At 45.7% G+C, this 20,028-nt stretch overlaps 9 non-coding genes across 9 annotated transcripts; all 9 read left to right on the plus strand.

Moving 5' to 3' along the window:
• The first annotated feature begins 1,095 nt into the window (after positions 1 to 1,095).
• On the plus strand, positions 1,096 to 1,286 carry LOC141208072 (U2 spliceosomal RNA). Its single transcript, XR_012278341.1, has one exon. It is a non-coding gene; the product is annotated as a U2 spliceosomal RNA (small nuclear RNA).
• Positions 1,287 to 2,401: 1,115 nt separating this feature from the next.
• On the plus strand, positions 2,402 to 2,592 carry LOC141208073 (U2 spliceosomal RNA). Its single transcript, XR_012278342.1, has one exon. It is a non-coding gene; the product is annotated as a U2 spliceosomal RNA (small nuclear RNA).
• Positions 2,593 to 3,707: 1,115 nt separating this feature from the next.
• On the plus strand, positions 3,708 to 3,898 carry LOC141208074 (U2 spliceosomal RNA). The gene has a single exon (XR_012278343.1). It is a non-coding gene; the product is annotated as a U2 spliceosomal RNA (small nuclear RNA).
• A 1,115-nt stretch (positions 3,899 to 5,013) lies between these two features.
• Positions 5,014 to 5,204, plus strand: LOC141208075 (U2 spliceosomal RNA). Its single transcript, XR_012278344.1, has one exon. It is a non-coding gene; the product is annotated as a U2 spliceosomal RNA (small nuclear RNA).
• A 1,115-nt stretch (positions 5,205 to 6,319) lies between these two features.
• LOC141208112 (U2 spliceosomal RNA) lies at positions 6,320 to 6,510 on the plus strand. The gene has a single exon (XR_012278380.1). It is a non-coding gene; the product is annotated as a U2 spliceosomal RNA (small nuclear RNA).
• A 6,175-nt stretch (positions 6,511 to 12,685) lies between these two features.
• Positions 12,686 to 12,875, plus strand: LOC141208189 (U2 spliceosomal RNA). The gene has a single exon (XR_012278445.1). It is a non-coding gene; the product is annotated as a U2 spliceosomal RNA (small nuclear RNA).
• A 1,118-nt stretch (positions 12,876 to 13,993) lies between these two features.
• Positions 13,994 to 14,184, plus strand: LOC141208076 (U2 spliceosomal RNA). The gene has a single exon (XR_012278345.1). It is a non-coding gene; the product is annotated as a U2 spliceosomal RNA (small nuclear RNA).
• A 1,115-nt stretch (positions 14,185 to 15,299) lies between these two features.
• Positions 15,300 to 15,490, plus strand: LOC141208077 (U2 spliceosomal RNA). The gene has a single exon (XR_012278346.1). It is a non-coding gene; the product is annotated as a U2 spliceosomal RNA (small nuclear RNA).
• Positions 15,491 to 16,600: 1,110 nt separating this feature from the next.
• LOC141208078 (U2 spliceosomal RNA) lies at positions 16,601 to 16,791 on the plus strand. Its single transcript, XR_012278347.1, has one exon. It is a non-coding gene; the product is annotated as a U2 spliceosomal RNA (small nuclear RNA).
• Positions 16,792 to 20,028: the final 3,237 nt, after the last annotated feature.

Below are 20,028 nucleotides of genomic sequence, written 5' to 3' on the forward strand. Positions count from 1 at the left end.
TCAGAAAGAATTGAATTCAATGTTTTTTGTTCATTTTGCTTGTTTGTCGGATTTTGGGATGGACTCTTTGGCTTTGCTTTTCTTCTCCTCATTGGATTTTTCATGTTCAAAGTTGCAGAAGCCAGATTACAAGCTCATTTTGGTTCAACTTCAGCAACTGTGCATTGCATTGCCATGTAATGTGATGCAATGCTATCTTTCTAGCTCTCCCTTTTTACTTCCTTTTGGATAAACAGACATATTAGGCAAGCATTTTGGAGCTTTCACCTAAATAACTACAGGTGGTGAGATAAGCTGCACAATATAATTGACCTTTCAGTATATTGTTGCACACACACCATCTATTTAGCAAATGCCCTTGTTATCAACAGCAGCCTTTTAAACTCACCTGAGCTAACAGGTATGTGCGCTGGTTACTCTGCTGCGCTTAAAATTTCTTTTTTGGTTTGCTACAATGCCTTTTCTGAAACGTTGTCTCCTTCTGCTGGAACACTGACTTCTTTCATTTAATGCCTGCAGACTATAAAAGAGAACCCAACCCAAAAAGTTTGGTTGATTAGTCTGTGGCATTCTGTTAAACTGTTGCTTATGGCGGTCTCTGTGAGCTTCTCAGCGACATTCAGCCAGCCAGGTATCCTGCCTGCAGTAGATGGAATGTGGCAATGGAACGCTGGCTGCGCGTGTCATAATAGGCTCTGAGCCTTTATATACCTGTGCACAGCAGCAGCCACCTTCAGTCTGCTGCTGGACAGCCAGCAGCAGCAGCAGCAGGAGAGGTATGTAATCAGGAGCCCTCCTGCTAAGGGTAGACAGCTGCTCGTTCCACCCCACCCCCCGCCTTAATTGGTTCTCCTCCCTTCCAATGGTGTTGAGGCGGGTGGGAACAGCAGGGGGTGAAGGTGCTGTGTTTAAAGAGGTGGAGTTATGCAGATCTAAAACGCGTGGATTGCAGCAGCAGCAAGCCGAAAAGTGCAGGCATGTAAGGGATCTAGAGGTTGACAACATGTCTTCTTAACGGGAGTCCAGGAGCTCATCTCCACAAATGGACTTTTCAGGATCCTTGGGTGGCTCCGTAGTGTGAAACCAATTCTGGTTATCGCTTCTCGGCCTTTTGGCTAAGATCAAGTGTAGTATCTGTTCTTATCAGTTTAATATCTGATACGTCCCCTATCTGGGGACCATATATTAAATGGATTTTTAGAACAGGGAGATGGAAAAAGAGCTTGCTCTGTCCACTCCACGCATTGACCTGGTATTGCAGTATCTCCAGGACCGGTGCACCCCTTCTTTAATGCAGTTTCTAAAATCAGAAAAAATTGAATTCAATGTTTTTTGTTCATTTTGCTTGTTTGTCGGATTTTGGGATGGACTCTTTGGCTTTGCTTTTCTTCTCCTCATTGGATTTTTCATGTTCAAAGTTGCAGAAGCCAGATTACAAGCTCATTTTGGTTCAACTTCAGCAACTGTGCATTGCATTGCCATGTAATGTGATGCAATGCTATCTTTCTAGCTCTCCCTTTTTACTTCCTTTTGGATAAACAGACATATTAGGCAAGCATTTTGGAGCTTTCACCTAAATAACTACAGGTGGTGAGATAAGCTGCACAATATAATTGACCTTTCAGTATATTGTTGCACACACACCATCTATTTAGCAAATGCCCTTGTTATCAACAGCAGCCTTTTAAACTCACCTGAGCTAACAGGTATGTGCGCTGGTTACTCTGCTGCGCTTAAAATTTCTTTTTTGGTTTGCTACAATGCCTTTTCTGAAACGTTGTCTCCTTCTGCTGGAACACTGACTTCTTTCATTTAATGCCTGCAGACTATAAAAGAGAACCCAACCCAAAAAGTTTGGTTGATTAGTCTGTGGCATTCTGTTAAACTGTTGCTTATGGCGGTCTCTGTGAGCTTCTCAGCGACATTCAGCCAGCCAGGTATCCTGCCTGCAGTAGATGGAATGTGGCAATGGAACGCTGGCTGCGCGTGTCATAATAGGCTCTGAGCCTTTATATACCTGTGCACAGCAGCAGCCACCTTCAGTCTGCTGCTGGACAGCCAGCAGCAGCAGTAGCAGGAGAGGTATGTAATCAGGAGCCCTCCTGCTAAGGGTAGACAGCTGCTCGTTCCACCCCACCCCCCGCCTTAATTGGTTCTCCTCCCTTCCAACGGTGTTGAGGCGGGTGGGAACAGCAGGGGGTGAAGGTGCTGTGTTTAAAGAGGTGGAGTTATGCAGATCTAAAACGCGTGGATTGCAGCAGCAGCAAGCCGAAAAGTGCAGGCATGTAAGGGATCTAGAGGTTGACAACATGTCTTCTTAACGGGAGTCCAGGAGCTCATCTCCACAAATGGACTTTTCAGGATCCTTGGGTGGCTCCGTAGTTTGAAACCAATTCTGGTTATCGCTTCTCGGCCTTTTGGCTAAGATCAAGTGTAGTATCTGTTCTTATCAGTTTAATATCTGATACGTCCCCTATCTGGGGACCATATATTAAATGGATTTTTAGAACAGGGAGATGGAAAAAGAGCTTGCTCTGTCCACTCCACGCATTGACCTGGTATTGCAGTATCTCCAGGACCGGTGCACCCCTTCTTTAATGCAGTTTCTAAAATCAGAAAGAATTGAATTCAATGTTTTTTGTTCATTTTGCTTGTTTGTCGGATTTTGGGATGGACTCTTTGGCTTTGCTTTTCTTCTCCTCATTGGATTTTTCATGTTCAAAGTTGCAGAAGCCAGATTACAAGCTCATTTTGGTTCAACTTCAGCAACTGTGCATTGCATTGCCATGTAATGTGATGCAATGCTATCTTTCTAGCTCTCCCTTTTTACTTCCTTTTGGATAAACAGACATATTAGGCAAGCATTTTGGAGCTTTCACCTAAATAACTACAGGTGGTGAGATAAGCTGCACAATATAATTGACCTTTCAGTATATTGTTGCACACACACCATCTATTTAGCAAATGCCCTTGTTATCAACAGCAGCCTTTTAAACTCACCTGAGCTAACAGGTATGTGCGCTGGTTACTCTGCTGCGCTTAAAATTTCTTTTTTGGTTTGCTACAATGCCTTTTCTGAAACGTTGTCTCCTTCTGCTGGAACACTGACTTCTTTCATTTAATGCCTGCAGACTATAAAAGAGAACCCAACCCAAAAAGTTTGGTTGATTAGTCTGTGGCATTCTGTTAAACTGTTGCTTATGGCGGTCTCTGTGAGCTTCTCAGCGACATTCAGCCAGCCAGGTATCCTGCCTGCAGTAGATGGAATGTGGCAATGGAACGCTGGCTGCGCGTGTCATAATAGGCTCTGAGCCTTTATATACCTGTGCACAGCAGCAGCCACCTTCAGTCTGCTGCTGGACAGCCAGCAGCAGCAGCAGCAGGAGAGGTATGTAATCAGGAGCCCTCCTGCTAAGGGTAGACAGCTGCTCGTTCCACCCCACCCCCCGCCTTAATTGGTTCTCCTCCCTTCCAACGGTGTTGAGGCGGGTGGGAACAGCAGGGGGTGAAGGTGCTGTGTTTAAAGAGGTGGAGTTATGCAGATCTAAAACGCGTGGATTGCAGCAGCAGCAAGCCGAAAAGTGCAGGCATGTAAGGGATCTAGAGGTTGACAACATGTCTTCTTAACGGGAGTCCAGGAGCTCATCTTCACAAATGGACTTTTCAGGATCCTTGGGTGGCTCCGTAGTTTGAAACCAATTCTGGTTATCGCTTCTCGGCCTTTTGGCTAAGATCAAGTGTAGTATCTGTTCTTATCAGTTTAATATCTGATACGTCCCCTATCTGGGGACCATATATTAAATGGATTTTTAGAACAGGGAGATGGAAAAAGAGCTTGCTCTGTCCACTCCACGCATTGACCTGGTATTGCAGTATCTCCAGGACCGGTGCACCCCTTCTTTAATGCAGTTTCTAAAATCAGAAAGAATTGAATTCAATGTTTTTTGTTCATTTTGCTTGTTTGTCGGATTTTGGGATGGACTCTTTGGCTTTGCTTTTCTTCTCCTCATTGGATTTTTCATGTTCAAAGTTGCAGAAGCCAGATTACAAGCTCATTTTGGTTCAACTTCAGCAACTGTGCATTGCATTGCCATGTAATGTGATGCAATGCTATCTTTCTAGCTCTCCCTTTTTACTTCCTTTTGGATAAACAGACATATTAGGCAAGCATTTTGGAGCTTTCACCTAAATAACTACAGGTGGTGAGATAAGCTGCACAATATAATTGACCTTTCAGTATATTGTTGCACACACACCATCTATTTAGCAAATGCCCTTGTTATCAACAGCAGCCTTTTAAACTCACCTGAGCTAACAGGTATGTGCGCTGGTTACTCTGCTGCGCTTAAAATTTCTTTTTTGGTTTGCTACAATGCCTTTTCTGAAACGTTGTCTCCTTCTGCTGGGACACTGACTTCTTTCATTTAATGCCTGCAGACTATAAAAGAGAACCCAACCCAAAAAGTTTGGTTGATTAGTCTGTGGCATTCTGTTAAACTGTTGCTTATGGCGGTCTCTGTGAGCTTCTCAGCGACATTCAGCCAGCCAGGTATCCTGCCTGCAGTAGATGGAATGTGGCAATGGAACGCTGGCTGCGCGTGTCATAATAGGCTCTGAGCCTTTATATACCTGTGCACAGCAGCAGCCACCTTCAGTCTGCTGCTGGACAGCCAGCAGCAGCAGCAGCAGGAGAGGTATGTAATCAGGAGCCCTCCTGCTAAGGGTAGACAGCTGCTCGTTCCACCCCACCCCCCGCCTTAATTGGTTCTCCTCCCTTCCAACGGTGTTGAGGCGGGTGGGAACAGCAGGGGGTGAAGGTGCTGTGTTTAAAGAGGTGGAGTTATGCAGATCTAAAACGCGTGGATTGCAGCAGCAGCAAGCCGAAAAGTGCAGGCATGTAAGGGATCTAGAGGTTGACAACATGTCTTCTTAACGGGAGTCCAGGAGCTCATCTCCACAAATGGACTTTTCAGGATCCTTGGGTGGCTCCGTAGTTTGAAACCAATTCTGGTTATCGCTTCTCGGCCTTTTGGCTAAGATCAAGTGTAGTATCTGTTCTTATCAGTTTAATATCTGATACGTCCCCTATCTGGGGACCATATATTAAATGGATTTTTAGAACAGGGAGATGGAAAAAGAGCTTGCTCTGTCCACTCCACGCATTGACCTGGTATTGCAGTATCTCCAGGACCGGTGCACCCCTTCTTTAATGCAGTTTCTAAAATCAGAAAGAATTGAATTCAATGTTTTTTGTTCATTTTGCTTGTTTGTCGGATTTTGGGATGGACTCTTTGGCTTTGCTTTTCTTCTCCTCATTGGATTTCTCATGTTCAAAGTTGCAGAAGCCAGATTACAAGCTCATTTTGGTTCAACTTCAGCAACTGTGCATTGCATTGCCATGTAATGTGATGCAATGCTATCTTTCTAGCTCTCCCTTTTTACTTCCTTTTGGATAAACAGACATATTAGGCAAGCATTTTGGAGCTTTCACCTAAATAACTACAGGTGGTGAGATAAGCTGCACAATATAATTGACCTTTCAGTATATTGTTGCACACACACCATCTATTTAGCAAATGCCCTTGTTATCAACAGCAGCCTTTTAAACTCACCTGAGCTAACAGGTATGTGCGCTGGTTACTCTGCTGCGCTTAAAATTTCTTTTTTGGTTTGCTACAATGCCTTTTCTGAAACGTTGTCTCCTTCTGCTGGAACACTGACTTCTTTCATTTAATGCCTGCAGACTATAAAAGAGAACCCAACCCAAAAAGTTTGGTTGATTAGTCTGTGGCATTCTGTTAAACTGTTGCTTATGGCGGTCTCTGTGAGCTTCTCAGCGACCTTCAGCCAGCCAGGTATCCTGCCTGCAGTAGATGGAATGTGGCAATGGAACGCTGGCTGCGCGTGTCATAATAGGCTCTGAGCCTTTATATACCTGTGCACAGCAGCAGCCACCTTCAGTCTGCTGCTGGACAGCCAGCAGCAGCAGCAGCAGGAGAGGTATGTAATCAGGAGCCCTCCTGCTAAGGGTAGACAGCTGCTCGTTCCACCCCACCCCCCGCCTTAATTGGTTCTCCTCCCTTCCAACGGTGTTGAGGCGGGTGGGAACAGCAGGGGGTGAAGGTGCTGTGTTTAAAGAGGTGGAGTTATGCAGATCTAAAACGCGTGGATTGCAGCAGCAGCAAGCCGAAAAGTGCAGGCATGTAAGGGATCTAGAGGTTGACAACATGTCTTCTTAACGGGAGTCCAGGAGCTCATCTCCACAAATGGACTTTTCAGGATCCTTGGGTGGCTCCGTAGTTTGAAACCAATTCTGGTTATCGCTTCTCGGCCTTTTGGCTAAGATCAAGTGTAGTATCTGTTCTTATCAGTTTAATATCTGATACGTCTCCTATCTGGGGACCATATATTAAATGGATTTTTAGAACAGGGAGATGGAAAAAGAGCTTGCTCTGTCCACTCCACGCATTGACCTGGTATTGCAGTATCTCCAGGACCGGTGCACCCCTTCTTTAATGCAGTTTCTAAAATCAGAAAGAATTGAATTCAATGTTTTTTGTTCATTTTGCTTGTTTGTCGGATTTTGGGATGGACTCTTTGGCTTTGCTTTTCTTCTCCTCATTGGATTTTTCATGTTCAAAGTTGCAGAAGCCAGATTACAAGCTCATTTTGGTTCAACTTCAGCAACTGTGCATTGCATTGCCATGTAATGTGATGCAATGCTATCTTTCTAGCTCTCCCTTTTTACTTCCTTTTGGATAAACAGACATATTAGGCAAGCATTTTGGAGCTTTCACCTAAATAACTACAGGTGGTGAGATAAGCTGCACAATATAATTGACCTTTCAGTATATTGTTGCACACACACCATCTATTTAGCAAATGCCCTTGTTATCAACAGCAGCCTTTTAAACTCACCTGAGCTAACAGGTATGTGCGCTGGTTACTCTGCTGCGCTTAAAATTTCTTTTTTGGTTTGCTACAATGCCTTTTCTGAAACGTTGTCTCCTTCTGCTGGAACACTGACTTCTTTCATTTAATGCCTGCAGACTATAAAAGAGAACCCAACCCAAAAAGTTTGGTTGATTAGTCTGTGGCATTCTGTTAAACTGTTGCTTATGGCGGTCTCTGTGAGCTTCTCAGCGACATTCAGCCAGCCAGGTATCCTGCCTGCAGTAGATGGAATGTGGCAATGGAACGCTGGCTGCGCGTGTCATAATAGGCTCTGAGCCTTTATATACCTGTGCACAGCAACAGCCACCTTCAGTCTGCTGCTGGACAGCCAGCAGCAGCAGCAGCAGGAGAGGTATGTAATCAGGAGCCCTCCTGCTAAGGGTAGACAGCTGCTCGTTCCACCCCACCCCCCGCCTTAATTGGTTCTCCTCCCTTCCAACGGTGTTGAGGCGGGTGGGAACAGCAGGGGGTGAAGGTGCTGTGTTTAAAGAGGTGGAGTTATGCAGATCTAAAACGCGTGGATTTCAGCAGCAGCAAGCCGAAAAGTGCAGGCATGTAAGGGATCTAGAGGTTGACAACATGTCTTCTTAACGGGAGTCCAGGAGCTCATCTCCACAAATGGACTTTTCAGGATCCTTGGGTGGCTCCGTAGTTTGAAACCAATTCTGGTTATCGCTTCTCGGCCTTTTGGCACGATCTATCAGGTTTACCTGTGTGGTCTTGCCTGTGAGGTGCTCTTGGTACCCTTTCTCTCGGCCTGGGGGGATCGTTCCTCTTCGGAGGGACTTAACCCCCCTGCTGCTATTGGGAGGAAGGATTAGTCCGGGAGCAACGGGAAGGGATCCCATGAAGGCTTGCGCCTTTCAGAGAGAAGAGTCGGTACGTTCCTGAGTGAAGGATGCCGGCAACGCTCACATATTCATCGGGTGATGCCCGGATGCGGAACACCGTGAGGATTGAAGTTGGAGCAGGATTGAGGACGGAGAAGAACTTGGACTACATCTGCCATAGGATTCTGCTTGGAGTTCTGGAGTTTCGGCGGGAAGACATATTCTGCTTCCAGGACAATGAGTACAAGGGGACTTACACCATCACCTTCAAGAGCCAGGGATGCTGTCACCAACTCGTACAAAAGGTAAATGAGAAAAACTACTTAGATGAATTGGATGGACTAACCTTTTGTCTCTTGTATGCCTATGACGAGATCCCTATCGTGGTGCATTTCCCGAACCCCTTTGTGGAAGCTGCAGACATCTCGACCTACCTTATCCGTTATTGTGATGATCTGAGATACCTGGGCACTGTGAAGAACGCGGTAGGCTTCTGGTGCGGCAAGAGGAGGTACATGGCCCGTCTAAAGAGGGACCCAAGCGGAGTGGGAGGAATGCTACACCCTCCCTCAACATTTGTGATCGGTAAGAGCAGAGGCTACTTATTTTACCCTGGAATGCCGGTATGTTGCAGGAACTGTGGACAAATGGGTCATACCCAAACGTCCTGCACGGGCAGGAAAGTAGACCGCTGCAATAATTGCAGCTGTTACGGACATTTAATGAAGGACTGTCCCGCTGGGAGGAAATGCAATCTTTGTGGTGAGGCGGGGCACATGTTCCGTGGATGCCCCAACAGGACCAGGACCAGGACCTACGCAGAAGCTGCATCTTCTGCAGCTGAGCCGATGCGCCCGCCGGTCTTCACTGGCGGGCCGGCGTCGGAGGGCGGTTCGAAGGGCGAGAAGGCTGGGATGGAGCAGGGAGCCGGAGGCCCCTCTGGGGCGGCCCCTGCATCGAAGTCCCTTAACGATGGGCGGACCTCGCATGGACCGGAGCGGAGGGGTCCTCCTTCTGGGAGGGTATCCTCCGTGTCGATGGTTCCCGATACCGATCCTGTTGGGCTGGAGGGTGGTGCCCCTGTGCGGTTGGCTACAGGGGACCACGCAGCGATGGCCTCAGGATCTTCCAGGGCGATTAGCCAGCCAGATGAGGGGGCTTTGCTTCTAGGTGGCGAACATCAGGGAATCTGTGTTGGTAATCTTATCCTGATGGACCAGTCTCTCCCCCTGGAGGAGGTGGAGGAAGAGGAGGACTGCACCAGTGACCTGGTGGAGTCTGCCCCGAAAAAGAGACGGAATGTCGAAGCCCCAGCGTCTCCTGGAATGTGGCTGGGAACCGTGACCTACGAGGGGGCAACCGCCGGCTCACAGAATATCGAGTCGTTTGGGTCCTCTAGCCCGGATGTCCTGGAGCAATTTGACATACAGGGCTTTGAGTCAGGTGTCCTCATGGAAGATCCACCACCCTGACCTATGAATGCCCACATTAAGACTTGTCTCACTGAATGTGAGGTCATTAAAGAGCCCAGTTCGTAGGGCTGCTCTATTTAAGTACTTAGAAACCACTGACTTTGACATATGTTTATTACAGGAATGCGGGATACAACATGCACTAAATTATAATGACATCAAGACAGATTGGAGACTGGGGCCCTCCATCTGGTCTGGCTCCAATGACAACAAGTCAGCGGGGGTGGGCTTCCTCTGTCGTGGGAGAAATATTACTATAAATACTGTCACAGAAATAGTACCAGGCAGAGTGGTTTTAGTGCATTTTAAATTTAATGGTTTTACCCTACGTGTAATGAATGTTTATGCTTCCCCTGATAAGCAAGAGAGAATTAATTTATTTGGGATATTGCCATTGTACTGTACTGGGTCATCTCCCCTGATCGTAGGGGGTGATTTTAATTATCTTTGTGCTAGTGAACAACGAGCGGGGGGTGACCCTTTACGCAAATTGGATAAGTCATGTCATCTATTGAAAGATTTTATAACTGATTTTAAATTATGCGATGCGTGGAGGTCACTTCTGCCGACGGACCCTGGTTATACGTGGTCCGGAAGAGGGGTGTCTTCCAGGATCGATTTTATTTTCCTATCAGATGATTTTAACCCTGTAAAATGTGTTTTAACATCAAATATATTTTCTGACCATAAGGGCTTGGAGGTGCACCTAGAATACCGGGATGAACAGAGGGTCAACAGGGGCCTCTGGCGTCTAAGTACTTACCTGCTGGAGGACCCTCTGATTCGACAAGACTTTTTTAAAGCCTATCAAGCCTGGCGGCGACAAAAACCTTCTGATGCCCCTATGGTAACCTGGTGGGAAAATTTGAAAAAAAAAGTCAGAATGTTTTTTATAAAAGCAGGGAGACGTAAAGCTAGAGAGAAAAAAAGATGTTTTAGTGATCTTAACACCAAACTGCAAACACTTTTTAAATTCAAAGAGCTAGGGGTGGAGGTGGGAGATGATATTGCTAGCCTAAAAACTGAAATCCAGAACTGCATAGACACAAAGGGGAAAGAGATTATTTTTAACTCTAGAGTGCAGCACTTGGAGGAGGGGGAGAAGTGCTCTCGCTTCTTCTTCAAAAAAGTCATTGATAAAAGAGAAGTGATCACAAATCTAGAGGGTGAAACATCTATGCAGGGAATGTTGAATGCTACTTTTAACTTTTATAAGCATCTTTTTAGTAAAAAGTGTATAGATGAGTCCTTTTTATCTGATGCTCTTAATGATCTCGATTTTAAGTTAAATTTTACAGACCAGGAGTTTTTAGAACGCGATATTGTTTTAGAGGAATTATTTTATGTTTTTAAAAGTTTCTCTAAGGGTAAAGCACCTGGGTGTGACGGTCTACCTGTAGAATTTTACCTTACTTTTTGGGACATTTTAAAAGAGGACCTTTTTATGCTTTTTAAAGAAGTTTTTATTTCTGAACAGTTGCCATTTTCGTGGAGGAGAGGAGTGGTGTCTTTGATATATAAAAAAGGTGATCGCAGTGCTCTAGCGAATTGGAGACCCATAACTCTCCTAAATGTTGATTACAAGGTACTTGCTAAGGTGGTTGCTGACCGGCTCAGGAGTGTCATTGCCAAACTGATCCGGCCTGAGCAGGTATGTAGTGTACCAGGCAGAAGTATTTCAGAGGTTTTAAACGTATTAAGGGATGTAATTTGGTATTCCAGAGACCGGGGTCAAAATGTAGCTCTTTTAGCCCTAGATTTTGAAAAAGCTTTCGATAGAGTCTCTCATAGATTTCTTTTTAGAGTTTTAAAAAGAATGGGTATCCCTAATATGCTTTTAAATTGTATTAAGATTTTATATAAAAATTGTTTTAGTCAAATTTCTCTTAATGGCTTTTTAACAGATGGAGTTCCCCTTGAGTCCGGAGTGAAGCAGGGATGCCCCTTGTCGCCCATCCTGTTCATCTGCGCCATGGAGCCCCTGCTGAGCGCAATAAGGAAAGACAAAGTGATTAGAGGGGTTCCTGTTCCTGGCGGAGGTGGCAGTGATGTGAGAGTCTTTGGCTACATGGATGACGTGACGGTTGTGTGCGTGGACCCTGCTTCCCTCCGGAGGGCGGTGTTGCGCATTGATTTTTTTTCCCAGGCATCCGGTTTGAAACTTAATTTAAATAAATCTGAATGTCTGACTTTGGGATCCTGGGACACCGCCCAACTCCCGCAGCTCACTATAAAACGAGACAATGTAAAAATTCTTGGAGTTGTTTTTAACGAGGAGAATGTGGGAACTCAAAGCTGGGAGAATGTCATAGAAAAAATGTCAAAGAAAATATCATTTTGGGGTTTGAGGTCCCTAACAATGGAGGGGAAAATTTTAATTATAAAATCAGTGTTGTTACCCCTCATACTGTATATAGCTATGGTGTACCCCCCCTCTGATGTTTTAATTAAAAAAATGACTAGGATGATCTTTATGTTTTTATGGAACTCCAAAATGGAAAAATTAAGGCGAGAAATAATGAGGAAGAATAAAATGAACGGCGGAAGGGATGTCCCCGATTTACATATTTATTTGTATTTAAATTATTTCTGATTTTGTTTCAAACATTTTAATGGTAATAGTGCGCTAAGTTATTTTTTAAAATATACTTGTGGGATGATTTTTAAAAGATGGTTTAAGTTGTCGTTGAATTCCCCTGTTTTACTATGCCCCCCCAAACACCAAGCAATCTTAGAAAAGACTGTTCGATTTTATAGCCTTGGTGATTTTAATATGGACATTTTTAAAGACCGCAAGAAGCTTTTATCTTTTTTGAGGAGGAATGAAGATGTGACCCCCATAGTAAATTTCTCAGAAGAGAGATCGAAGCAAGTTTGGAAGAATGTCTTCGGGAAATTCTTAGCAAATGGACATAAGGACATCGCATGGATGGTGGTCCACCAGTGCCTCCCCACCAGAGAGTTTCAACACAGGAGAGGCCTGGTGGCCAGAGCAAAATGCCCCAGAGACTCATGTGTTTATGACGAAACCACCTTGCACCTTATGTGGAATTGCCCATTTGCACAGGAACTTTGGCACAAAGTTGGGATTCTTTTAAAATGGACTTGCGGTTTAAGAGATTTTAACCATGAATATGTTTTATATGGCCTTTTTAAATGTCCGACCCCTCAACAGTATTGTATATGTTGGTGTATGATTAACTGTTTTAAAGACGCCCTTTGGAAGGCACGCAATATTTTACTTTTTAAACGTGATGCTATTTCTGTGAAGGATTGTCTTAAAATTGCTTTTAGCCAGATGTATATTTATTACTTGAGGGATGTCAAATGTATTGGGAGAAGGGATGCCAATCGTATATGGGGTTTTTATGGGTGGAATTCTGTGTTTTAATAATGTACTGTTTGTGTTGTTGTTTTTGATTGTAAACCATCTTTTACGCACTTAATAAAATATGTTGAAACCTGATCTATTCTTATCAGTTTAATATCTGATACGTCCCCTATCTGGGGACCATATATTAAATGGATTTTTAGAACAGGGAGATGGAAAAAGAGCTTGCTCTGTCCACTCCACGCATTGACCTGGTATTGCAGTATCTCCAGGACCGGTGCACCCCTTCTTTAATGCAGTTTCTAAAATCAGAAAGAATTGAATTCAATGTTTTTTGTTCATTTTGCTTGTTTGTCGGATTTTGGGATGGACTCTTTGGCTTTGCTTTTCTTCTCCTCATTGGATTTTTCATGTTCAAAGTTGCAGAAGCCAGATTACAAGCTCATTTTGGTTCAACTTCAGCAACTGTGCATTGCATTGCCATGTAATGTGATGCAATGCTATCTTTCTAGCTCTCCCTTTTTACTTCCTTTTGGATAAACAGACATATTAGGCAAGCATTTTGGAGCTTTCACCTAAATAACTACAGGTGGTGAGATAAGCTGCACAATATAATTGACCTTTCAGTATATTGTTGCACACACACCATCTATTTAGCAAATGCCCTTGTTATCAACAGCAGCCTTTTAAACTCACCTGAGCTAACAGGTATGTGCGCTGGTTACTCTGCTGCGCTTAAAATTTCTTTTTTGGTTTGCTACAATGCCTTTTCTGAAACGTTGTCTCCTTCTGCTGGAACACTGACTTCTTTCATTTAATGCCTGCAGACTATAAAAGAGAACCCAACCCAAAAAGTTTGGTTGATTAGTCTGTGGCATTCTGTTAAACTGTTGCTTATGGCGGTCTCTGTGAGCTTCTCAGCGACATTCAGCCAGCCAGGTATCCTGCCTGCAGTAGATGGAATGTGGCAATGGAACGCTGGCTGCGCGTGTCATAATAGGCTCTGAGCCTTTATATACCTGTGCACAGCAGCAGCCACCTTCAGTCTGCTGCTGGACAGCCAGCAGCAGCAGCAGCAGCAGGAGAGGTATGTAATCAGGAGCCCTCCTGCTAAGGGTAGACAGCTGCTCGTTCCACCTCACCCCCCGCCTTAATTGGTTCTCCTCCCTTCCAACGGTGTTGAGGCGGGTGGGAACAGCAGGGGGTGAAGGTGCTGTGTTTAAAGAGGTGGAGTTATGCAGATCTAAAACGCGTGGATTGCAGCAGCAGCAAGCCGAAAAGTGCAGGCATATAAGGGATCTAGAGGTTGACAACATGTCTTCTTAACGGGAGTCCAGGAGCTCATCTCCACAAATGGACTTTTCAGGATCCTTGGGTGGCTCCGTAGTTTGAAACCAATTCTGGTTATCGCTTCTCGGCCTTTTGGCTAAGATCAAGTGTAGTATCTGTTCTTATCAGTTTAATATCTGATACGTCCCCTATCTGGGGACCATATATTAAATGGATTTTTAGAACAGGGAGATGGAAAAAGAGCTTGCTCTGTCCACTCCACGCATTGACCTGGTATTGCAGTATCTCCAGGACCGGTGCACCCCTTCTTTAATGCAGTTTCTAAAATCAGAAAGAATTGAATTCAATGTTTTTTGTTCATTTTGCTTGTTTGTCGGATTTTGGGATGGACTCTTTGGCTTTGCTTTTCTTCTCCTCATTGGATTTTTCATGTTCAAAGTTGCAGAAGCCAGATTACAAGCTCATTTTGGTTCAACTTCAGCAACTGTGCATTGCATTGCCATGTAATGTGATGCAATGCTATCTTTCTAGCTCTCCCTTTTTACTTCCTTTTGGATAAACAGACATATTAGGCAAGCATTTTGGAGCTTTCACCTAAATAACTACAGGTGGTGAGATAAGCTGCACAATATAATTAACCTTTCAGTATATTGTTGCACACACACCATCTATTTAGCAAATGCCCTTGTTATCAACAGCAGCCTTTTAAACTCACCTGAGCTAACAGGTATGTGCGCTGGTTACTCTGCTGCGCTTAAAATTTCTTTTTTGGTTTGCTACAATGCCTTTTCTGAAACGTTGTCTCCTTCTGCTGGAACACTGACTTCTTTCATTTAATGCCTGCAGACTATAAAAGAGAACCCAACCCAAAAAGTTTGGTTGATTAGTCTGTGGCATTCTGTTAAACTGTTGCTTATGGCGGTCTCTGTGAGCTTCTCAGCGACATTCAGCCAGCCAGGTATCCTGCCTGCAGTAGATGGAATGTGGCAATGGAACGCTGGCTGCGCGTGTCAAAATAGGCTCTGAGCCTTTATATACCTGTGCACAGCAGCAGCCACCTTCAGTCTGCTGCTGGACAGCCAGCAGCAGCAGCAGCAGGAGAGGTATGTAATCAGGAGCCCTCCTGCTAAGGGTAGACAGCTGCTCGTTCCACCCCACCCCCCGCCTTAATTGGTTCTCCTCCCTTCCAACGGTGTTGAGGCGGGTGGGAACAGCAGGGGGTGAAGGTGCTGTGTTTAAAGAGGTGGAGTTATGCAGATCTAAAACGCGTGGATTGCAGCAGCAGCAAGCCGAAAAGTGCAGGCATGTAAGGGATCTAGAGGTTGACAACATGTCTTCTTAACGGGAGTCCAGGAGCTCATCTCCACAAATGGACTTTTCAGGATCCTTGGGTGGCTCCGTAGTTTGAAACCAATTCTGGTTATCGCTTCTCGGCCTTTTGGCTAAGATCAAGTGTAGTATCTGTTCTTATCAGTTTAATATCTGATACGTCCCCTATCTGGGGACCATATATTAAATGGATTTTTAGAACAGGGAGATGGAAAAAGAGCTTGCTCTGTCCACTCCACGCATTGACCTGGTATTGCAGTATCTCCAGGACCGGTGCACCCCTTCTTTAATGCAGTTTCTAAAATCAGAAAGAATTGAATTCAATGTTTTTTGTTCATTTTGCTTGTTTGTCGGATTTTGGGATGGACTCTTTGGCTTTTCTTCTCCTCATTGGATTTTTCATGTTCAAAGTTGCAGAAGCCAGATTACAAGCTCATTTTGGTTCAACTTCAGCAACTGTGCATTGCATTGCCATGTAATGTGATGCAATGCTATCTTTCTAGCTCTCCCTTTTTACTTCCTTTTGGATAAACAGACATATTAGGCAAGCATTTTGGAGCTTTCACCTAAATAACTACAGGTGGTGAGATAAGCTGCACAATATAATTGACCTTTCAGTATATTGTTGCACACACACCATCTATTTAGCAAATGCCCTTGTTATCAACAGCAGCCTTTTAAACTCACCTGAGCTAACAGGTATGTGCGCTGGTTACTCTGCTGCGCTTAAAATTTCTTTTTTGGTTTGCTACAATGCCTTTTCTGAAACGTTGTCTCCTTCTGCTGGAACACTGACTTCTTTCATTTAATGCCTGCAGACTATAAAAGAGAACCCAACCCAAAAAGTTTGGTTGATTAGTCTGTGGCATTCTGTTAAACTGTTGCTTATGGCGGTCTCTGTGAGCTTCTCAGCGACATTCAGCCAGCCAGGTATCCTGCCTGCAGTAGATGGAATGTGGCAATGGAACGCTGGCTGCGCGTGTCATAATAGGCTCTGAGCCTTTATATACCTGTGCACAGCAGCAGCCACCTTCAGTCTGCTGCTGGACAGCCAGCAGCAGCAGCAGCAGGAGAGGTATGTAATCAGGAGCCCTCCTGCTAAGGGTAGACAGCTGCTCGTTCCACCCCACCCCCCGCCTTAATTGGTTCTCCTCCCTTCCAACGGTGTTGAGGCGGGTGGGAACAGCAGGGGGTGAAGGTGCTGTGTTTAAAGAGGTGGAGTTATGCAGATCTAAAACGCGTGGATTGCAGCAGCAGCAAGCCGAAAAGTGCAGGCATGTAAGGGATCTAGAGGTTGACAACATGTCTTCTTAACGGGAGTCCAGGAGCTCATCTCCACAAATGGACTTTTCAGGATCCTTGGGTGGCTCCGTAGTTTGAAACCAATTCTGGTTATCGCTTCTCGGCCTTTTGGCTAAGATCAAGTGTAGTATCTGTTCTTATCAGTTTAATATCTGATACGTCCCCTATCTGGGGACCATATATTAAATGGATTTTTAGAACAGGGAGATGGAAAAAGAGCTTGCTCTGTCCACTCCACGCATTGACCTGGTATTGCAGTATCTCCAGGACCGGTGCACCCCTTCTTTAATGCAGTTTCTAAAATCAGAAAGAATTGAATTCAATGTTTTTTGTTCATTTTGCTTGTTTGTCGGATTTTGGGATGGACTCTTTGGCTTTGCTTTTCTTCTCCTCATTGGATTTTTCATGTTCAAAGTTGCAGAAGCCAGATTACAAGCTCATTTTGGTTCAACTTCAGCAACTGTGCATTGCATTGCCATGTAATGTGATGCAATGCTATCTTTCTAGCTCTCCCTTTTTACTTCCTTTTGGATAAACAGACATATTAGGCAAGCATTTTGGAGCTTTCACCTAAATAACTACAGGTGGTGAGATAAGCTGCACAATATAATTGACCTTTCAGTATATTGTTGCACACACACCATCTATTTAGCAAATGCCCTTGTTATCAACAGCAGCCTTTTAAACTCACCTGAGCTAACAGGTATGTGCGCTGGTTACTCTGCTGCGCTTAAAATTTCTTTTTTGGTTTGCTACAATGCCTTTTCTGAAACGTTGTCTCCTTCTGCTGGAACACTGACTTCTTTCATTTAATGCCTGCAGACTATAAAAGAGAACCCAACCCAAAAAGTTTGGTTGATTAGTCTGTGGCATTCTGTTAAACTGTTGCTTATGGCGGTCTCTGTGAGCTTCTCAGCGACATTCAGCCAGCCAGGTATCCTGCCTGCAGTAGATGGAATGTGGCAATGGAACGCTGGCTGCGCGTGTCATAATAGGCTCTGAGCCTTTATATACCTGTGCACAGCAGCAGCCACCTTCAGTCTGCTGCTGGACAGCCAGCAGCAGCAGCAGGAGAGGTATGTAATCAGGAGCCCTCCTGCTAAGGGTAGACAGCTGCTCGTTCCACCCCACCCCCCGCCTTAATTGGTTCTCCTCCCTTCCAACGGTGTTGAGGCGGGTGGGAACAGCAGGGGGTGAAGGTGCTGTGTTTAAAGAGGTGGAGTTATGCAGATCTAAAACGCGTGGATTGCAGCAGCAGCAAGCCGAAAAGTGCAGGCATGTAAGGGATCTAGAGGTTGACAACAAGTCTTCTTAACGGGAGTCCAGGAGCTCATCTCCACAAATGGACTTTTCAGGATCCTTGGGTGGCTCCGTAGTTTGAAACCAATTCTGGTTATCGCTTCTCGGCCTTTTGGCACGATCTATCAGGTTTACCTGTGTGGTCTTGCCTGTGAGGTGCTCTTGGTACCCTTTCTCTCGGCCTGGGGGGATCGTTCCTCTTCGGAGGGACTTAACCCCCCTGCTGCTATTGGGAGGAAGGATTAGTCCGGGAGCAACGGGAAGGGATCCCATGAAGGCTTGCGCCTTTCAGAGAGAAGAGTCGGTACGTTCCTGAGTGAAGGATGCCGGCAACGCTCACATATTCATCGGGTGATGCCCGGATGCGGAACACCGTGAGGATTGAAGTTGGAGCAGGATCGAGGACGGAGAAGAACTTGGACTACATCTGCCATAGGATTCTGCTTGGAGTTCTGGAGTTTCGGCGGGAAGACATATTCTGCTTCCAGGACAATGAGTACAAGGGGACTTACACCATCACCTTCAAGAGCCAGGGATGCTGTCACCAACTCGTACAAAAGGTAAATGAGAAAAACTACTTAGATGAATTGGATGGACTAACCTTTTGTCTCTTGTATGCCTATGACGAGATCCCTATCGTGGTGCATTTCCCGAACCCCTTTGTGGAGGCTGCAGACATCTCGACCTACCTTATCCGTTATTGTGATGATCTGAGATACCTGGGCACTGTGAAGAACGCGGTAGGCTTCTGGTGCGGCAAGAGGAGGTACATGGCCCGTCTAAAGAGGGACCCAAGCGGAGTGGGAGGAATGCTACACCCTCCCTCAACATTTGTGATCGGTAAGAGCAGAGGCTACTTATTTTACCCTGGAATGCCGGTATGTTGCAGGAACTGTGGACAAATGGGCCATACCCAAACGTCCTGCACGGGCAGGAAAGTAGACCGCTGCAATAATTGCAGCTGTTACGGACATTTAATGAAGGACTGTCCCGCTGGGAGGAAATGCAATCTTTGTGGTGAGGCGGGGCACATGTTCCGAGGATGCCCCAACAGGACCAGGACCAGGACTTATGCAGAAGCTGCATCTTCTGCAGCTGAGCCGATGCGCCCGCCGGTCTTCACTGGCGGGCCGGCGTCGGAGGGCGGTTCGAAGGGCGAGAAGGCTGGGATGGAGCAGGGAGCCGGAGGCCCCTCTGGGGCGGCCCCTGCATCGAAGTCCCTTAACGATGGGCGGACCTCGCATGGACCGGAGCGGAGGGGTCCTCCTTCTGGGAGGGTATCCTCCGTGTCGATGGTTCCCGATACCGATCCTGTTGGGCTGGAGGGTGGTGCCCCTGTGCGGTTGGCTACAGGGGACCACGCAGCGATGGCCTCAGGATCTTCCAGGGCGATTAGCCAGCCAGATGAGGGGGCTTTGCTTCTAGGTGGCGAACATCAGGGAATCTGTGTTGGTGATCTTATCCTGATGGACCAGTCTCTCCCCCTGGAGGAGGTGGAGGAAGAGGAGGACTGCACCAGTGACCTAGTGGAGTCTGCCCCGAAAAAGAGACGGAATGTCGAAGCCCCAGCGTCTCCTGGAATGTGGCTGGGAACCGTGACCTACGAGGGGGCAACCGCCGGCTCACAGAATATCGAGTCATTTGGGTCCTCTAGCCCGGATGTCCTGGAGCAATTTGGCATACAGGGCTTTGAGTCAGGTGTCCTCATGGAAGATCCACCACCCTGACCTATGAATGCCCACATAAAGACTTGTCTCACTGAATGTGAGGTCATTAAAGAGCCCAGTTCGTAGGGCTGCTCTATTTAAGTACTTAGAAACCACTGACTTTGACATATGTTTATTACAGGAATGCGGGATACAACATGCACTAAATTATAATGACATCAAGACAGATTGGAGACTGGGGCCCTCCATCTGGTCTGGCTCCAATGACAACAAGTCAGCGGGGGTGGGCTTCCTCTGTCGTGGGAGAAATATTGCTATAAATACTGTCACAGAAATAGTACCAGGCAGAGTGGTTTTAGTGCATTTTAAATTTAATGGTTTTACCCTACGTGTAATGAATGTTTATGCTTCCCCTGATAAGCAAGAGAGAATTAATTTATTTGGGATATTGCCATTGTACTGTACTGGGTCATCTCCCCTGATCGTAGGGGGTGATTTTAATTGTCTTTGTGCTAGTGAACAACGAGCGGGGGGTGACCCTTTACGCAAATTGG

This window comes from Phyllobates terribilis, unplaced genomic scaffold (genome assembly GCF_046119375.1).
Source record: "Phyllobates terribilis strain yellow unplaced genomic scaffold, ASM4611937v1 Scaffold_168__1_contigs__length_4147262, whole genome shotgun sequence".
Lineage (NCBI taxonomy): Eukaryota > Metazoa > Chordata > Amphibia > Anura > Dendrobatidae > Phyllobates > Phyllobates terribilis.